The following is a 20,373-nucleotide window of genomic DNA, read 5'->3' as shown; positions in this document are numbered from 1 at the left end:
CACTTTATAACCTGTCTCTCCTGTACATATCATTGTGATTTCCATAAATATACGCCTGTGATGTGCTTTATCTAACGCAGCAGTTGTCTGAAACATGATGACTCGTTTCTCTCATATAGCTATGCTGCCCTCTCCTGGATTTTATCTGGCATTTATCATTCTGACAACCACACCGAAGTCTAATTTCCATTCAATTAAATCTGAGATTAACACAGAGAATGTAGTAAAATGTGTTCTGTTGCTTCAATGGCACTGTCTCTTTGATAATTGCCTCATCACTCAATACATATTTTAAACCTGTTTTGCATAAGGCTTCAAAACATGCTTTGGTTTAATGGCACATATAATGAGCTGATTAAGAATATTACGGCTGTAATTCATTGTAATGAACCACTTCCATTTTCATGGGCATCTTGGCATGAATTGCTAAAAACAAACAAACATTGGTGTTCACCAATGAAACAACAGCACAATGTGTGGCAGCAAGCCTACTCTGTGGTTTTAGTTGTGAAAGTTCTCCTTGTGACGTTGGAGAGCTGGAGGAGAGTAGAGTATGTCTGAGACAGAGTGCATCTCCCTGCAGTAAAACAGTGACATTATAAAAATCTGCATCGCCCGCTACACAAGTACTGTTTATGCCCTCTGGCTGCTTCTTTAATCTGTCTCTGCCGCTCGGTCTCATCCTCCATCCCTCGTTCCTGGCTCGTTCCAGGCTGAGCTATGCCACTGACTGATTACCCCATTAAAGCTGGATCATGTTTGAGAAAGGGGCCCAAATACTTACTCTCTCTCTCCTCCTCTCACTCCTTTCTCTCTCCCTGCCTCCCCCCCCCCTCTCTCTCTCTCTCTCTCTCTCTCTTTCTCTCCCTCTCTCTTTCTCCCTCTCTCTCATTCTCTCCTCCCTCTCTCTCTCTCTCTCTCTCTCCCTCTCTCTCTCTCCTTCTCTCTACTTCTCTGCCTCTCTCTCTCCCTCTCTCTCTCTCCCTCTCTCTCTTTCTCCCTCTCTCTCATTCTCTCCCCCCTCTCTCTCTCTCTCTCTCCCTCTCTCTCTCTCCTTCTCTCTACTTCTCTGCCTCTCTCTCTCCCTCTCTCTCACTCTCTTCACTCATTTATTCCTCCCTCCCTACTCATCTTTCTCTCTCCAGTTCTTGTGAGAGAAGTAATGTGAATTTATTTTTGCCATGGTCTTGTGTGTAAGTGTATACTTCTTCAATGTTTCTGTCAATAATTCTGTCTCGTTTCAAGACTTACTCCTGCTGACACTCCAGACAATATTTTCCAAGCATACTTGTTTAAAAGTGTCTTGTGTAATTCAAATGGAAAGGGAAGCATTTAGCCAAGTGTCTGAGAGCAGAAATTTTCATCTTTCATGTATTGTCGTAGAGATTTTGTGAATTCCCATAAAAGGAGAGATTTTTTTTAAAGGAATTCCCTGCCCCAGGTCATGAGAACTATGTTAATCTTTTGATTGAATACCTGATTCAACAGTCACCGAACAGAAAGAAACATTGCTCCATTGCCTTGAATGGTTATTACATCTGTTTGTTTAAAGTCTAAGTTAAGATTTTAACCACGTCGGACGCCTATATCCAAAACCAAATGTGGAAAAGAAAAAAAAAACACAATGGTCACTGAAATAACTTGAAACTGACAAAAGTAATAATAAATAAAAAAATTACAGAAAATTACATTACATTACATTACAGTCATTTAGCAGACGCTTTTATTCAAAGTGACTAACAATAATTCCATTTAATGTAGGAAAAGCCAATGTACTACTACTTGCCAGAAGTCACAAGTGCATCTCCTTTCCAAAACAAGTGACTAAGAGCATAATCTAGTTCTGAAGGCAAATTGCAAGAAAAGCAATCTAAAATGCAATAGGTGCTTAAGCCATTAAGTTGATCGTTTTAGTACTTCTTGAAAAGATGAGTTTTGAGCCTGCAACAAAAGATGGGCTGCGACTCTGCTGTCCTGCTGCAGTGGGCAGTTTGTTCCACCACTGCAGGGTCAGGACAGAGAAGAGCCGTGACCGTGTCGATCGACCGCAGGGGCTTCGGAGTGAAGGGGCAACCAGTTGCCCCGAGGTAGCAGAGCGTAGCAATCGGGAGGGGGTATAGCGTTTGACCATGGCCTGGAGGTAGGAGGGAGCTGTTCCTGTCATTGCCCGGTAGGCTAGTGCCAGGGTTTTAAACTGGATACCAGCTGCTACCGGGAGCCAGTGTAGGGAATGGAGAAGGGAAGTTGTGTGGGAGAACTTGTTGTGGTTGAACACCAGGCGAGCAGCAGCTTTCTGGACAAGTTCAGAAAGCTGCTGCTCTCGTGGCCCTAGCAAGGAGGGAGTTTCAGTAGTCCAGGCGGGAGATGACCAGGGCCTGGATGAGCACCTGCGCTGTTTTATCAGTGAGGAAAGGGCGAATCCTCCTGATGTTGTAGAGCACAAATCTGCAGGAGCGTGTGACGGATGTGATATGTGCGGAGAACGACAGTTGGTCATCTAGGGTCACACTCAGATTCCTCGCAGTCTGAGTCGGCGTCACCACTGTGTTTTGCTGATGGCCAGGTCCCGGTGCAGGCAGCCCTTCCCCGGGAGGAACAGCAGCTCAGTCTTGTCCAGATTGAGCTTGAGGTGATGTGTTGTCATCCACTCCGAGATGTCAGCCAAGAACCCAGCTATGACTGTCTCCACTTGTGTATCAGAAGGAGGAAATGACAGGACCAGTTGGGTGTCATCAGCATAGCAATGATAGGAGAAGCCATGTGAGAAAATAACAGATCCCAGAGATGTAGTGAAGAAGGAAAAAGGAGAGGACCCAGGACAGACCCTTATGGAACCTCCGTAGTCAGACTACACGGTTCCGACATCAACCCTCTCCATGTCACCTGGTAGGAGCGGCCCGTCAGGTAGGAGGCAAACAGAGAGCGTGCAGAGTCAGCGACACTTTTCTCCTTGAGGGTGGAGAGGAGGATCTGGTAGTCTACGGTATCAAATGCTGCTGACAGGTCTAGCAGTATCAGGACAGAAGAGAGATAGTTCGCTCTCGCGGCATGGAGTGACTCCGTCACTGCAAGGAGGGCTGTCTATGTCGAGTGGTCAGCCTTTAATCCGGACTGGTGGGGGTCTAGGAGGTTGTTCTGGTGGAGGTATGAAGATAGTTGGTTGAAGATAGCACATTCAAGTGTTTTAGATAGAAAGGATAGAAGGGAAACCGGTCTGTAGTTTTTGACAAATTAACTAACTAATGAAAAGCAGCCATTGCTTTTGAATTGTGGTTCAACAGAATCATTAAAAAAAAAAAACGAATGAAACTTGCCTGGACAAAAATGATGGTACCCTTAACTTAATATTTTGTTGCACAACCTTTTTCAATCACTGCAATTCTTCTATGATTCTGTTGAACCACATTCAAAAGTAATGGTTGATTTTCATTAGTTCATTTTCAGTAAATTTTTATTGGGGGCCAAGCAGCGCAGCTGCTGCAGCACCCATTGTGTTCTTCTTTCTTTTTCTTTTTCTTTCTTTCTTTCTTTCTTTCTTTCTTTCTTTCTTTCTTTCTTTCTTTCTTTCTTTCTTATTTATTTCTTCTGCCATGGGAGTCTATGGCAGCCTATAGAACCGTATGGTCAAAAGTTGTGAAAATTGGTACACTCATTCGGGACAGTGCCCTGACCCTCCTCACCAAGTCTCATGTCCACACTTCACCCTCTCTAGCGCCACCAACGTGTCAAAGTTGGAGGTGCGTTTAGGCACGCAACTTTTGACCCGTCAGCCCGATTTTCAAAAAATGATGTGCCACTGGATTCCTTGGCTCAAGCCGAGTTCAATGCACCCTATGACATCATTTTCCGCCATATTGGATTTCCTGTCATTTTGGATTTTGTGAAAAAACACTTAAAATGTATCTCCTCCTAGGAATTTCGACCAATCTGCACGAAACTCGGTATACACATTCTCCAGACCAATGTCCACAAAAGTTGTACAGGGATTTTCGATTCTCGAAAGCATTCGCCCGCTACAGCCAATCAAATTTGGCATCCAAGCCGCCAAACAGGATATGGAGTCATATCTCAGCAAATTGTTAATGTATCAAAGCCACATTTGGCACACTCATCGGGGACAGACCCATGACCCCTGTCAGCAAGTGTCATCGTGACAGCTCGAACCCTCTAGGCCACCACCATGTCAAAGTTGGAAGTGCGTTTAGGCATACAACTTTTGACCTGTGTGACCGATTTTCAAAAATGAGGTACCTTTGGAATCCCTGGCTCATGCCGAGTTCATTGTATCCTATGATGTAATTTTCCACCAATTGGATTTCGCGCCATTATGTATTTTGTGTAAAACACTTAAAATGTATCTTCTCCTAGGAATTTTCACCAAACTACATGAAACTGGCTGTACACAGTCTCTAGCCCAATGTCCACAAAACTCTTACAGGGATCTTTGATTGTTGAAGGCATTCGCCCGCTACAGCCAATCGAATTTGGCATCCTAGCCGCCAAACAGGAAGTGTGGTCATATCTCAGTAACGTTTTGATGTATCATAACCACATGAGGCACACTTATCAGGGACAGTCCCATGACCCCTGTCACCAAGTCTATGTCGACACCTCAAACTCTCTAGCGCCACCAACCTCTCAAAGTTGGAAGTGCTTGCCCAATTTTCAAAACTGTGGTAGGGATTCGAATGCGGCTATGGCATGTTTCACTTGTTGTCTTTGATGCGCTGGTCGCACGTCCTGCTTGGCCCCCATATTGCTGCTTGCAGCTATATTTTATTATTACTTTTGTCACTTTCAAGTTATTTCAGTGACCATTGTGGGTTTTTCTTTCTTTAACGGAAGGGTACCAACAATTCTGTCCACGTCTGTAATACCCTGCTGGTAAATCTGTCAGACATTGCTTTCTGTCACACCCCCAAAGCCCCCTGCATCTGCTCCTACCATTAAATACTAGAATTACACCTAACAGGATTATCCAACACACCAGAAAAACATGCCCATTTAGTCACAATTGAATCCTCTCCTCCAAATCTCGGGGAAATTGAATCATATCCCAGTTTCAAGCTGAAACATTAGATCTTAATGTTTCTGCGCGGAAGGGGCATCCTGCTAAAGTCCAAGTTCAAGAACTATAATTGAACAGCAGGAAAATGGTGATTTAAAAATTGCCTGGGCTGAAAATTTTCAAACTCCTCATGCTAGGATCTCATAAAACCTATGATTATACCACAGAGTCCGGCTGGTTTTTTCATTGTTTGTTTGTTTGTTAATTCGTTTATCCTGATCTAGCCTCCCTCTCTCCGCATAGTCATGGCCCTCTCCAAATGTCGGACTGTGAATATCTCTGACGAAGATCTTTTCCTCCTCCAGTTGTCTGATGTGCTGTAGGGCGGCAGGCCTGCCCTGGGAAAGGCTCTGTGGTCCCTGGCGTATTTTGAAGGCAAACTACTTCCTTCAGAAAACAGAAACCTTTTCCGTTTTCAGTTTTCACAATGCCCCGTGTGACATGCTTATCACTCCGGCTCCCATTTAGTTGCTAGAGCAGCAGCCTACAGTACATGCCATTATTCTGAAGACATGAGAGCATGATAACTCCGCAGGCCGTGTGGATGAGGTTTTATCTCGCATGGTCAGTGTCGCAGAGAGAGTGAAAGTGAAGCAGGTGCTGTAGTCATCATCATATGAAAGTTTACTGCTGATTTCTCATTTTTTCAGCCTAATGTGTTTCTTTTTTGTCTGGTAATTAGCCTATTAGTAAGATGTTCTCTAAGCCTCCTTCGACGCTGGGAAAGTTGAGGCAGTGAGGGACTAAAACCATTTGGATGACAGATTTACATCGTAAGACGTAACAATGCATATCCACCTCCAGAGATGCAGTAGCCTAACCCTGAATCCCCCATCATCATGCCAGTCATGGGAGATACACCAGCCTAACCCTGACATCCCCCAGCATCATGCCAGTCATGGGAGATACACCAGCCTAACCCTGACATCCCCCAGCATCATGCCAGTCATGGGAGATACACCAGCCTAACCCTGATATCTCCCAGCATCATGCCAGTCATGGGAGATACACCAGCCTAACCCTGATATCTCCCAGCATCATGCCAGTCATGGGAGATACACCAGCCTAACCCTGATATCTCCCAGCATCATGCCAGTCATGGGAGATACACCAGCCTAACCCTGATATCTCCCAGCATCATGCCAGTCATGGGAGATACACCAGCCTAACCCTGATATCCCCCAGCATCATGCCAGACATGGGAGATACACCAGCCTAACCCTGATATCTCCCAGCATCATGCCAGTCATGGGAGATACACCAGCCTAACCCTGACATCCCCCAGCATCATGCCAGTCATGGGAGATACACCAGCCTAACCCTGATATCTCCCAGCATCATGCCAGTCATGGGAGATACACCAGCCTAACCCTGATATCATGCCAGACATGGTGTTTTTGCCAATAATGTTAATTCTCCAAAGCGTCTTCTGTTGAAAAGAGGTTTGTCCTGGAAATCGTGATGTGCGAGTGATGGATGATGACTCACAGCTCTCACCATGAGTAATTTAGTCTGTTTGAACATGTTTCCCACAGGCTGAAAATAGACATTTCGACAACTTCTCTGGTTGCATTTCTTGTATCAAGGAATATGACTTTGTACGTTTCTATTGTTTCCTAGTTATTTAGCTACAGTCACTGAGGAGGCTAAGGAATGTGGAGTCTACCCCCGCTAGCGCTGGGTAACATAACATAAACACATCTGTTGTGCTGTTCGGGTGTGACCTCATGGCAGATTTGAGGAGCGTCTCTGGCAGCACCTCTGGGCTTCTGTTTGCACTCTGCAAGTCTACAGCTCATTAATTCAGAGAACCAAAGAAGGTGCTGGAAATGGATTGTTCTCTGATCAGTGTGCAAGCATAGGTTTGAGAAATATTCTTTGTCCTTTAACCTCGTATTCTTTAGCTCTATATGCGGTACATGGATGTTTGTGTGTGTGTGCGCATGCGTGTGTTTGTGAGTGTTTGTGTGTGTGTGTGCGCATGCGCGTGTGTTTGTGAGCAATTGTGTTTGTGTGTGTGTGTGTTTGTGCATGAATACATACGTCTACTCCCTCCATATAGCTGTTCTATAATAACGATCAACCTACCACTCAGATATGGACAGCGGTTGCGTAAACTTTGACCTTTCCCCTCCCACCTCTCACTCTTACCATCAGGTGTTGCCTCCTGTCCCTCAGGTTACCGGCTGGATCCCAGTGCTGAGGTGAGGGGTTGGCACGCCAGCCTGTGGGCGTTGGCACTTGGCCCTTAATGTAATTAGCTGGCAAATGGGACGATTGGGAGGTACACCAAGCAGAACTTGTCTATTTGTTTGTTTTTGGATGTCGGCAGCTTTGCATGACTGATAGGAAGGACGAGCCATTCCAGGTGCTCTAGACCCGAGCTTTGAAGTTTTGTTTTCATAGGGAGCCTATGGTGAGGTGATTAAACTGAAAAAAGTATCATGTCCGTGGCAGGTCTGACAAATGGGCAAAACAGGGTGCAACTGGGAATTGCTACTGGGTGTGTCATGGCATCTTTCCAATGAGTTGTTGTTAAAGGCAGCTAGGTATTGGGCATTGTAAGGAAAGATTTACAGTAGACTTCTGTTTTTCCATGGATGGATTTCACAAGCATCCACAAATCATAAGCAAATACTGTCTGAGGTGTACACAAGGCTTCGTAAAGCTGAGAGAAAATGGCAGCAATACCTCCAGTATATGATGGTAGACCGGAGGAATATCCCTGCTGGCTGTATGGAACTGATAACCTCTCATTTTACTGCAACTGTTCCTCTCCTAACTGGCTCGCTAACTCACATACCAACTTCTCTGTGCCACCATATGCAATGGGCCAGTAGGTGGTGAAAAACATGAGATCATTTAGGGGGGTCAAGGTCACTCTTTTCTCTCCACAAATCAGTCTGGCAACGTTACCGTTCAGACAGATTTCCACCCAATCTGGCCTTGATCGGGCCAATCAAAAGGTTTATCTAATATGGGGCGGGTTTGATACAATCACTCTACTCAATTGATATGATGATAACCCTGGTGTCATTGCTCTGATTGGTTGTAGGTCTATCCAATAGGGTTGATTCTAGAATGAATCGTTCAGAGAGAGTAGGGGTGGGAACTCCGCTACACGTCATCAAATGCTCACAGCGGAATTGTTTTGCAGCCAGGAGGTGTATTGCAGGGGTTTTGCAATATGCGGAGCGCCCCCACTCAGCGCCGTCCAAGTAGCTCTACTCCTGGGTCCAATTTTGTAAACCAGCCTGACCCCTGTGTCCACGTCTGACCCAGTAGCTGCTAGCTCCTGTAGTGTAGTTCCCTACCCCCTCCCTCCGGACGATCCATTCTAGCATCAACCATCCAAAAGCAGGGTAAACAGAGGTATAACTGATCAAAATGAATTATGGTCCTTTTCTATTTAGTATGTCACTGCCATTCTAGTGAGCCATCAAGCACAATATCTGGGCCCTGGCCAAACTAGGCAAGGCAAGGCAAGGCAAGGCAAGTTTATTTGTATAGCACATTTCAGCAACAAGGCAATTCAAAGTGCTTTACATGAGACATTAAAAGCATCAAGACAAAGCATCAAGACATAAAATGTCATATAAAACGAAATGAAATAATAAAACAATAAAAAGCACATTAAAAAAAAAATACAGGAAAAATAAAATACAGGAATAAAAGTTACAGTGCAGTGTATGAATAAATAATTATTTGATTTAATAAAAAGCAGCAGCAACCAGAAAAGTCTTCAGTCTTGATTTAAAAGAACTAGTTGCAGAGTTGCAGCAGACCTGCAGTTTTCTGGAAGTTTGTCCCAGATATGTGGAGCATAAAAACTAAATGCTGCTTCTCCGTGTTTTGTTTTAACTCTGGGGACAGAAAGCAGGCCTGTGCCAGACGACCTGAGAGATCTGGATGGTTCATAACATAGCAGCAGATCAGAAATATATTTTGGTCCTAGACCATTCAGTGCTTTATAAACCAACAGCAGTATTTTAAAGTCAATTCTTTGACAGACAGGAAGCCAGTGTAAGGACCTCAGAACTGGAGTGATGTGATCCACTTTCTTAGTCTTAGTGAGGACTCTAGCAGCAGCGTTCTGAATCAGCTGCAGCTGTCTGATCGATTTTTTAGAGAGACCTGTAAACACACCGTTACAGTAGTCGAGTCTACTGAAGATAAACACATGGACAAGTTTTTTCAGATCCTGCTGAGACATAAATCCTTTAATCCTTGATATATTCTTCAGGTGATAGTAGGCTGACTTTGTAATTGTCTTAATGTGACTGTTGAAATTAAGGTCTGAGTCCATGACTACACCAAGATTTCTGGCTTCGTTTGTGGCTTTTAGCATTACTGATTGGAGCTGAGTGCTGACTTTTAATCGTTCTTCTTTTATTCCAAAGACAATTACTTCAGTTTTATTTTTGTTTAGTTGAAGAAAGTTCTGGCACATCCAATCGTTGATTTGTTCAATGCACTTAATCAGCGCTTGTATGGGATTATAGTCCCCTGGTGATATGGTGATATAAATTAGTGTGTCGTCTGCATAGCTGTGGTAGCATATTTTGATGTTTTCCATAATTTGAGTTAGTGGGAGCATGTAATGTCATTTTTGTCCGCTCGGATTTGTAATTGCCTATAGACACAAAGTAGTCCCTGTCCTTCAAGTAGGATTCAAACCAGTCTAGCACTGTGCCAGAAATTCCCAGCCAGTTTTCCAGTCGGCCTAGTAATATGTTGTGGTCAACCGTGTCGAATACAGCGCTGAGATCCAATAACACTAAGACTGAAATTCTGCCATTGTCTGTGTTTAAATGGATCTCATTGAAGACTTTAACAAGAGCAGTCTCGGTGCTGTGGTGTGGTCAAAATCCTGACTGGAAGACATCAAATCAATTATTTAGTGCCAGGAAGTTGTTCAGCTGTTGAAAAACAGCTTTTTTAATTATTTTACTTAAACGCGGGAGGTTTGATATGGGCCTATAATTATTCATTTGTGAGGTGTCTAGATTATTCTTTTTTAAGAGTGGCTTGACGACTGCAGTTTTCAGGGTTTGTGGGAATACACCTGAAATAAGAGATGTTTTTGCAATTTGGAGTAAATAAGAGGCCATGCAGTTAGATACAAGCCCTACAGCCTTACACGACATCCCTACAAACTACATCCTTAATGGAATAGGGCCATAATGTTATTAATTACACCTGTGTTTACCCTGCTGTGACATATCAAACTGGCTGCTGTGAAAAGGGTCTACTGGGGCGGCTGTAGCTCAGTTGGTAGATCGGGTCGTTCAATGATCAAAGGGTCAGTGGTTTGAATCCCAGCTCCGACTGTCCACATGTCGAAGTGTCCTTGAGCAAGACACCTAACCCCAAATTTCTCCCAATGAGCAGGTTATCACCTTACATGGCAGCTACTGCCGTGTGTGTGAATGGGTGAATGAGAGGCCATTGTAAAGCGCTTTGAGTGCCGCTAAGGTGGAAAAGCGCTAGGTGCAGTCCATTTACCATTGCATCCAGAGGCATTTTGGTCTGAGAAACTGATATGTTTACTGCTATCAGTAACCAAGCACCGTAGACTAGCTAGCGGATCCAATAGTGTTCCTTCCTGGAAAGTATAACATCATTTTCAAGCTGTTGTGGAGCGTTGTCAAACTCGTTGGGACAGTGCCACACCCATATTACTTGAGAGAAGGACGATTGGTAGTAGTTGGTAGTACAGTATTAGCAACAAAGTAGCCTACTTCAATTGCATTATTTCACTTTGCTCCGTGTTGTCAGCATTTTCTGTGGATTAACTCATTCAGCATTTTTGTTGAATCCAATGAAATGCTTATTCAGTGTTATAAAATGGTGGTGTTGTTTTTCAGGTTTAATCCAGCAGAACTCCTCGCAGAGTATTCTGCTACCATGAGCCCAGTCACCCAGGCAACCAACATCTTGCAATCAGAAGCAAATGTACAGATGGGGTGGCTATTTCCAACAATCAGCCTGCTGACCGTCAAACTTGACTGAGTCAAGTTGACACTGAAATACTGCAAGCCACTGGTCGATGCTCTACAGGTGGGGATACAGAATTGTTTTGCCGCATAACAGAAGACCCTGATTTGATCGCAGCTGCCATTCTCCTTCCAAAATTCCGAACCACTTGGACGAAGAATGAGGCCACAATCAGAAAGCGTAAGACAACATGGGGGTAGTGAAAAATAAGTGTATAGATGTACATTTTGAAATTTCGTAATACTGGCAAATCAAAAATCAATTATGGATGCTTGAATAAGTGCATGAAACTAAATGTATAAACCTCAAATTAAAACTAACAATTTAGTACAACATTTTAGGTTGGTGTCATGACATGTTAGAAAGTTGTATTAATCATACCATTTATGTTTTCATCCTCACTATATTTCAGGAATGGACTACATCAAGCAGCACATGGAAGAACCCTCCCCAGGTGATGCTGCCAAGTCCAGTTCATCTGATGAAGACCCCTGCAGTCATAATCTCAAGCACAAGACAGCTCCAAACAGTTGGATACATACTTGGCCTGTTCAGCAGATCACATGGGCTTGCTGAAATCCTTCCCAGATGTGTCCAAGTCCAAAACTGAACACACCTCTTCTTGCCTCCGCAGCCTGTGAAAGGGTATTTAGCATTGCAGGACTTGTCTTCTGAGTTAATCAGTAGCTACTCATTAACTAATCATTGGTTCCTCAGTAATTACTATAGTTGTCCCCAGTCTGTTCTCCACTAACTCATCAGTATCTACTATACAGTCATGGATTAACAGTAACCAGTTAATCATCTTCCCAGCAAAAGATCATATGACTTGTGTGATTGATTGCTATTAATTTGATTTATTAATTAATTAAGTAATTACAGATCATGTAATTAATTCTATTTTAATTCATTGACAGGCCTAGTAATAATACAATTAATGTATTTATTTATAAAAATTTGAAAACAGGTTATGCAATAAGATGGTCTGATAATCTACTGTTCATTTTGCTCTATCCCTCCCACTGTCCATATAGTGTTACTGCTCCATAGTGGATCTGCTCAAATAATTATACAGAGTTTAAGAATAGCCACCAAAAGTGCTACTAAACAACTCAAGCTTTGAACACTGTGGATTTAGAAAGTAGACGCCTCCTGAGTAGAATAGACTTTACTTTTACTGAGACAGCAGAATGGACTTGGGCATGGGTGGCGACTGCCCCCAGTGGGGAGCTCTGTTATGTGTGCTGGATGCACGCTGCAGTGTGCAAAATACTTGGGGGTCCGAGGGAGCTGAGCCCCTCCATTGACACTTGAGTCCCCCTGAAAGCCTCCACAGCAAAATGTGTGTGTGTGGGGGGGGGGGGGTCTCTGAAAAAATCATTAAAAAATATTTTTCACTTGCAATTGTCACTAAAATGTTTTTTAAAATCTTACTATGTCCAATATTCATAATTCAAAACATGTATTCACAAATATGTAATATTATTGGCTGGCAAAAGTGGGGCCAGCCCTATAAACATCTGTGGATGATTTATGCAAATTAGCCATGAGGGAATTCACACAGAAAGAAAGAAGTAAGGACAGATCTGTAGTCTTGGTTAAAAATATGGAAGCAAATCCTATAAGTTCATTACATGAAAACTTTAGATTCACTCAAAAAAGCTTAATCTTTTTCTCTAGCATGTTTGCTGTGACTGAATAGATCATTTTCATGAAAGGGTAAACACAAGTGTAATTGATTAAATTAATTTAGGTCCCATTCTATTTAGTGTGTCACAGCCATTCCAGTGAGCCAGGATGCACAATACCAGGACCCTGGCCCACCTACATCCTAAATGGAGCAGGGCCGTAATTCATATTATTAATCCCAATAGGTTTAAACTTCGCTAAATTAAGGTTAATGTTTTTTTTTTATTATTACACCTGTGTTTACCCTGCTTTGACACGTTAAAATGGCTGCTGGTAAAACGGCCTATTGTGATAGATCTGCCTGCTGTATTTGCACAAGGTGTGAGTGTCCGTGTGTCGGGCAAATGTGCTGTGTGGATTCAAGATATTATAATGTGATTATGTAGACCTACAGTAGTTGTGTTTGTGGCCTTATTGTTAATGATATTAGACTCCTGCTGTATTTGCATAAGGTGTGAGTGTGCGTGTGTGTCGGGCAAATGTGCTGTGTGGATTCAAGATATTATAATGTGATTATGTAGACCTAGTTGTGTTTGTAGCCTGTTAACGATATTAGACTTGGTGTTCAAATTCTTTATTTATCGTGTGTGAAAAGTACACGTAGCCTAGTAGATTGCCTTGGCTTGCATCCATGAAATCTTGTATATTGCGTATTGAGACTTCAGCGTAACAAACCGGGGACAGTCCCGGTTATCACAGGGAATTTCACACTCTGCACATATGTTTGTACGCTCTAACGTACAGGGGTCAATCTAAAGCCCTCCTCTCCCTGGAGCCGGGTGGGGGAAAGTTACTGTGTATAAATGTGAACTCCACTGGAGGTTTGGTCCTGATGTAGGGCAAGGTCATTTTTCAGTTTTTTACAGATTATGAAAGAGCAAATTGTAAACTCAGGTGATGTACCATGCATTGAAATCTGCACATATTTAAAGAAGATAATGCTTCTGTCAATGTTGGTACCTGAAATCACAAAGCAGAGAAAAAGGGCTTCAAAGATTCAGAGCTGTTCACACTTTGCACATGGACTTTGATGTCAAAATATGACTATTTGGTGATCCTAAAACTATTGTTTGTTATATGGAGAGGGTTCCTCGCAACTTACATTTTCATAATATGAAAGAAAAAGAAGACATTAAAAAAAGTATTTTTCCATCTAGCACATCTTGAGGACTGCCTACCTCAGGACCAAACCTCCATGGCGGTCACAAATATGCTGTGGAACATTCTGTGCATCCTATGGTCCTGTTGTGGGAACAGGAAATCCTGATGAAAGATTGAGCTACGCTCACTCACTGCACACAGTCCCAGTCTGGTAACAAGATCAGCAACATTGCATTAGCCAGCTTTATCTTTGACAGCCTAGGCCTACTGAAATTTACAAGAGCTTTGAGTCACAAAGTACTACGGCAGTAGTCTTGCTGACTTGCACTCATACATGGCTTGCACTCATACATGTTTAACTCATCTTTTAATTATTGTTTGTTTTGTTTGTTTGTTTTTATCATTGCTTGTCTTAGCCAGAACGGGTAAATTAAGCATTTCACTGTGCATTGTACTTTGTATGACTGTGTATGTGACAAATAAAATGTAAATTTGAATTTAGTCAACAGGTTGTTCAAATGTTCAATGTAAACTGGGATGAACATAGTCAGGGTCCATTAACCAGGGAGGAGATTAAAGAGATCACAGCTACTGAGGTGTTCCTCTTCAAAACTCTCATGGACCAGGCTCCTGAATCTGGTTAGTTTAGGTGTAACGCCTCATCAGTTACAGACACTGTAAGATGTCCGCTCTCCCCTCTCTGCCCTTGCAAGTGGAGCAGCACAACGCAGCAAGAATGAGCCTGTTTTTCAGGCAGACACCTGGCTTTTGCACACTGCTGTGGTCGCGCTCACGTTGCGAGAGGTCTGGATCCTCTTAGTTCTTAGTTCAGTGAGACTCAAACCAGCTGGAATACTTATTGCCACCTGAACCTTTCTCTCTCCCCCCTCATTAACTGGAGGTTCACTTACAGGTGGGGTGAGGTCAAAATAACTCTGGTAAACCCTATTTCAAAACCCTAGTGAGTACAGATGGCTTTTAACAGTGTCGCACCAGTGTGTCTGGGATCCTCTCTGACCTCAGAGAGTGATCGACCTGTGATCCCACTCGAGACTAGCTGAATTTCAACCATGAGTCCACTCTCTGGACTACTTCGGTCTAATGTGTCCCTCTAAGGGGTCCCGAGCTCGGACGCCCCCCGCTCCCTGCTCTGGGAGGGGTTCCCTGGTGAAGGATTTGTTGGAATGAGGCTGCCTGCCTCCTGTCCACCCAATGTCCCTTACACTCACGTACTAACCTCTCTCTGGGCTTAGAATGTATTCAAAATGTAACACTCACCCAACAGGTTTAAATCGAGATGGTAGAAGTTGAAGAATCAGGCAAGGCAAAGGTGTTTTGTCTTTTTCTTTTTCAGCAATCAAATAGTTTTTCTTTACTTCAGAAGAAAGACTTTTGATAGAAAATCAATTGAAAACAAAAGAACTCCTATAAAGCTAAGATACAACAGGTTTTTTGAGAGAAGCTAAAAATCTGAAGTCCACAGTCTTGCGTTCTGCAGGTCTGGAATCTGGATTCTGATCATGAATTCTCAATCCCCGTTCTCAACCTCAATCTGCCCCCAACATCATAGTTCATACATTTTTATATCACACACAACATAGCAAAATCATGCAGAACATTGACATTCATTAACATTCACCCCCCTTCTCCCCTTCTTCCGGTGGCAGAACCTTCGCAGTCTCAGTAAGTTTTACTGCATGCCTGAACCATTAATGGTGTATGTATGATGTTTGACCCCAGAAGACGACATCACAAAATGGCCGCTCATAGTGATGCAAGTCTGAGGAAGAACAGTTGATCCCTCTGAAATAGATTACAGCTGTATTCAACTGGAAGCCAAGCAGTTGATCTGCCCGAGAGAAAGAAAGATAGGTCGAATGATAGATAGGCTACTGTAGATAGACAGCTAGATAGATGGTTATCCCCTTTTCTTCCTGGAATGAGAAAAGAGAAGTGACGACGTCATTGTTAACATACTCATTGTTAATCATCAGGACTCCGGTAGTATCTGGTGCCTCAGGCTAGGCTGGGTACCTCAGGCTATCCGTATCTTTCAAAGGCATCATTGATAGATAGTCATAGTAGCAGCCTACAAATACTGCTCACCAGCGCTAGTTTTTCAGTGCGTACCTGTGTTCATGAGAGGCGGTCATGAGAGGCGGTCAAGTGCTTCGGCAAGTCAGAGGACCTAAGATCAAATCTAGCATAGGCAAAGGATGGAAGCTATTATCACCATCTAAACTGTATTCAGCGCAGCCTTACATGCTTTTTCTAATATTACTTTTTACTTTGATACCATAGACTTTTGATGGTCAACTGAAAGAAAAAAATGGTGGACGTCTATTGAGGACATTTTACTATTTAATTAATCAGGATGACGAACATATTAAACCTCTAAACTCTCACCTGTCTACCATTTAAACTTTTCATGCTGTAGGACCTTGAAAATCCCCATGAGAACCGTGTAGACACGTGGATGTAGTGGATGTCTATGAAATTCACCTGCCTGGGGGCCAGGAGCCTTCTTATTTGCAACAACTCAATTAGGACTACTGAAGCTAAATAAATAGCGTAGTATGACTGCTTTCAGCAAGTACACAGAAAATGTAAATTTTCTTCAGAAAATCTTTTTTTTTCTTCTAGTTTTATGTTGTGATATTGCAGAATCCGTTCCCTTAAAGTCATAGATGCCTGTGATTGGTGAAACTGGAGTTCATTTCCATTTTAGATAAATATTTGTGTGTCAAATGTCTGAAGACACGGTATTAATAGGCCTGCTTTTAACTTCGGCAGGCAGGCATGTGGTATTCAGCCCAGAACACATTTGCCTTTTAGGGTTCCTGGCCCGTCCCCTTTTCTGGGACGAAAAGAGGAGTGAAGAAAACATTTGACTCCGGATCGAGAGCAATCGTGTCATAGCGGACTGGAATGGACATAGATAGGCTATAGGTCTTCTGTGTCTCGTTTCAGTTTCCGCTGCATGTTTTCTGGGTTCCCACTGGATACTCACCCATAGCCACCTTTCTGGCAGGAGAATGGGTCTGATAGTGACACCACCACCGGCTGATGCGCTCACGCGCACTGTAGTCAGCTGAGGAAACAAAACTTAGCGCAGATGCTGAGTGGAGGATTGACGCCAAGCTCTGAAGGTAGGTGATATTTTATCCCTTTACATTACCTTCCACCTCCACACTTTTAATACATTGGACCTGTAGCCTATTTTATATACTATGTGTATTCATTTATAAACAACATAGCCTTTCTCTCTTTCAACAATATTTCAGATTGAAGCGCTATATTAAAATACACTATTCCAATGATGCTTAACAATTATTGTCCCCCACGACATTAAAACGGTGTCTGTGTGTTTGTCAAACGAGATGAAGCCCATCAGTCTTTACCAGAACCTACAGTATATGGCCACAGTCTATTTTCGCCATTGCAAATAGGGCTACATATTGCCATCTACACCAAAAACACGCCACTGTAAGCCTACTCTGTGTCTCAATTAAAGTATAGTCAATTCAACTCAGGGTCCCGTCTACTTTCCAAATCCACAGTTCACTCCCAAGAGTTCGATCTTCCTTGTCTGGTCCTTGTCCTGTTACAATTATATCATTAGGTGCATTGTGGGTACAGTAATTATTAGTTAGGCTATATAGTCAGTATTTCACAGCATAGATTAGATGGTCCCTGTTTTGGTAGATAATGGATTAGAGTAGACTAGTAATATGTATGGTAGGTCATAGTGTCCATTACCTGTCATGCCCATTGGTCTCTTGTCTGTCACAGAGGTAATAGAAAGTTTAAAAAGTAGGCTGTAATAATAATAATAATAATATAAATAATAATAATAATAATAATAGGCTACTTTATTTGTATAGCACATAAAATGCTTTGCAACAGGGAAATTACATGCAGAGTGCTTTATATAAAAATAGACATACAATGAACATAAAAGCAGGGGAAATAAGATGGAAGATAAACCACTACAAAAAGAAGATAAAGATACAAAATTCCATAAACTATAATATTAAAATAAATAAATAAAGATAATAGAAATTTCCTCTGTCTCTGGTGTAATCTGAAGGCCGATTTGAGCAGTCGTTAGCCTTGTCTTCTGTCCCCGTTGACAGTTATATTGACAGTTATATCTCAGTTCCTCAAATGAACTAAAGATAATATTTGGGGCGGCTTTGTGGCTCAGGAGGTAGAGAGGGTCGTCCAATGACCGTAGGCTCGGTGGCTCGGTTCCCGGCTCCTCCTGTTCACATGTCGAAGTGTCCTTGGGCAAGACACTTAACCCCAAATTGCTCCCAATGAGCAGGCTAGCACCTTGTCATTCCAGCATGACACACATTCACACACCGCCATTGGTGTGTGAATGAGAGGCCATTGTAAAGCGCTTTGGATAAAGACGCTATATAAGTGCAGTCCATTTACCATAGTACAAGTAAGTATGGGTGTGGTGATTCCTGTTAGTATCCTTTGCTTCAAAAAAAGCTTCAGGCACTTGCTGTGTAAAATTTATTTCAGAATCTTCCTTGCCCATTGTTAACCCTCTATAACATTTTCACTACGCATTATTCAGTTCATTCTAATTGTCCAAAATCATTAAATTATGGTGTCATCCTCATTCATATAGAAGTGTTAAGAATCATATTCTATTCATATTATAATAACAGTGACTCATATTGAATGAAAGTGCATTGAAAAGAACAGGTGTTCCTAATAAATTGTAGACAGTGTATTTTCCATGCAATATATCATTCACTTTTCTTCTCTTCCTTATTGTGACATAAAATACAACTAGAAATGGTGCTTGGAGAGCATAGACCTCCGCCTAAATGCATGTTATGGCTCTGGGTGCGCACATGTGCATGCAAGCAGGACACATTTGGTATTGCTAGATTCATTAGGTCGAGAGCTTTATGCCAGTCCAAATCCTGGGTCTGTGATCTTCCCATGTTGATATATTGCCGTCCCAGGCCGTGGTCAGATGCTTATGGAGTTTTGTTGCTCTATAGCGGATATTGGAAAAACATAAGCCATTAGTGTCAAATTCCCTGCATTTTTAAAAAAGGTTAACATAATCATCTTAGAGTTTTATGCTCAGGGACATTTATTCAGCAAACAGCAAACAATTTACAGAACAGTAAATGTACATAAGCTATCAATTCATACTACCAATGGGTCAATCAATTCATTCATACAGTGTTAGTGCAGTGAATTATATATTCTTGCAGAAAGGCAACAAGCAGTACGCAAAAAAAATCATGAAGCATATGGAACACTTACAGTAATTTTATTATTGTATTAATGTTTATTTGTGTTTATTCTAATGGCATAGTGTTTTTACGAGCATATGAACATTTGCTGCCCATTTAAATAGCTTTAAACATAATTTTATTGGGTAACCTAAGACTTTTGCACAGTACTGTAACTAGGATTATGATATTGATTCATTGGCTGTAATTATGCTCCTGTAACTAATGGTGCGCTCCCTGGCCTCCAGTGCGTGGCTGGTGGCTGAGGGAGGCACTCAGGACTGGCGCCTGTCCTCGTCACCTCTCAACACATTCCAGGAACTGGGGAAGTCTGTCCTGATAACGATTGGGTTGGAGGTACAGTACAGTGTATTCAACTGTAGCTGGGGGAATTGGATGGAAGAAGCAAGAGACCCTCTCTCCTTCTCTCTCCTTCTCTCTCTTCTTCTTTTCTCTCTGTCTCTCCTGATCTCGTTCCTCTTGATGTTCAGCATCTCATTGGCTGATAGTGATCTGTAGTTAGAGATTGAAATGACGTTGTTGATGAAGATGTCTTCAGTGTGGACACCCCTTTGGGCACCTTCTTATTTCCACGTAACCTGCTGTGAGTTCCCCTGTAGCATCACAGAACATGTACAGAGTCTGTTTCCTGTTTATTTCTTTGGTGTATTACAGATTCATCACAAGATATCAGTGTATGTGAAAAGCATAAACACTTGATCGAGCATTTTTGTATTGAGTCATGAAACAACTATCGTCGTTCATTTTCTACCTTGTCTTACACTCTTGGAACTCTTTACCTTCTGTTCCAGCATCTGTCGTAGAACAGATGTCCTTCCTTCTATCTTCCATGTATTCCATACATGTCATAGGGGACAATTATGATTAGTTTGATGGAGACATCGTCAAGGCATTTCCTGTTTGTTCTTGTGACGTAACTATATTTCCTAGGAAAAGATAAGCCTACTAAGTTGCTATGTGGGTGCGTGTGATTCATCATTCTCACTATGCAAGGCATCCACACTGCTGTTCACCATGTGTGCTAGTTTTTCTTAGTTTAAAAATGGTCTGCATCAAGAACCCTTCAAAAAGAAATAAAATCGCTTGGAGCTACTTTCAACTGGAAAAATGTGTTTTTAATTTGAAAGCATCAGTGTTTGTTAGGATTTTATGGTGCGTTCAGTGTAACTGTTCCAGATCATACAGTAACTAAACAGTTTTGCATAATGTGCCCAGTTGTTGAATTGAATG

This window comes from Borostomias antarcticus (assembly GCF_949987555.1).
Source record: "Borostomias antarcticus genome assembly, chromosome: 3".
NCBI classification, from domain to species: Eukaryota; Metazoa; Chordata; class Actinopteri; order Stomiiformes; family Stomiidae; genus Borostomias; species Borostomias antarcticus.
Note: the sequence above shows the minus strand (reverse complement) of the source record.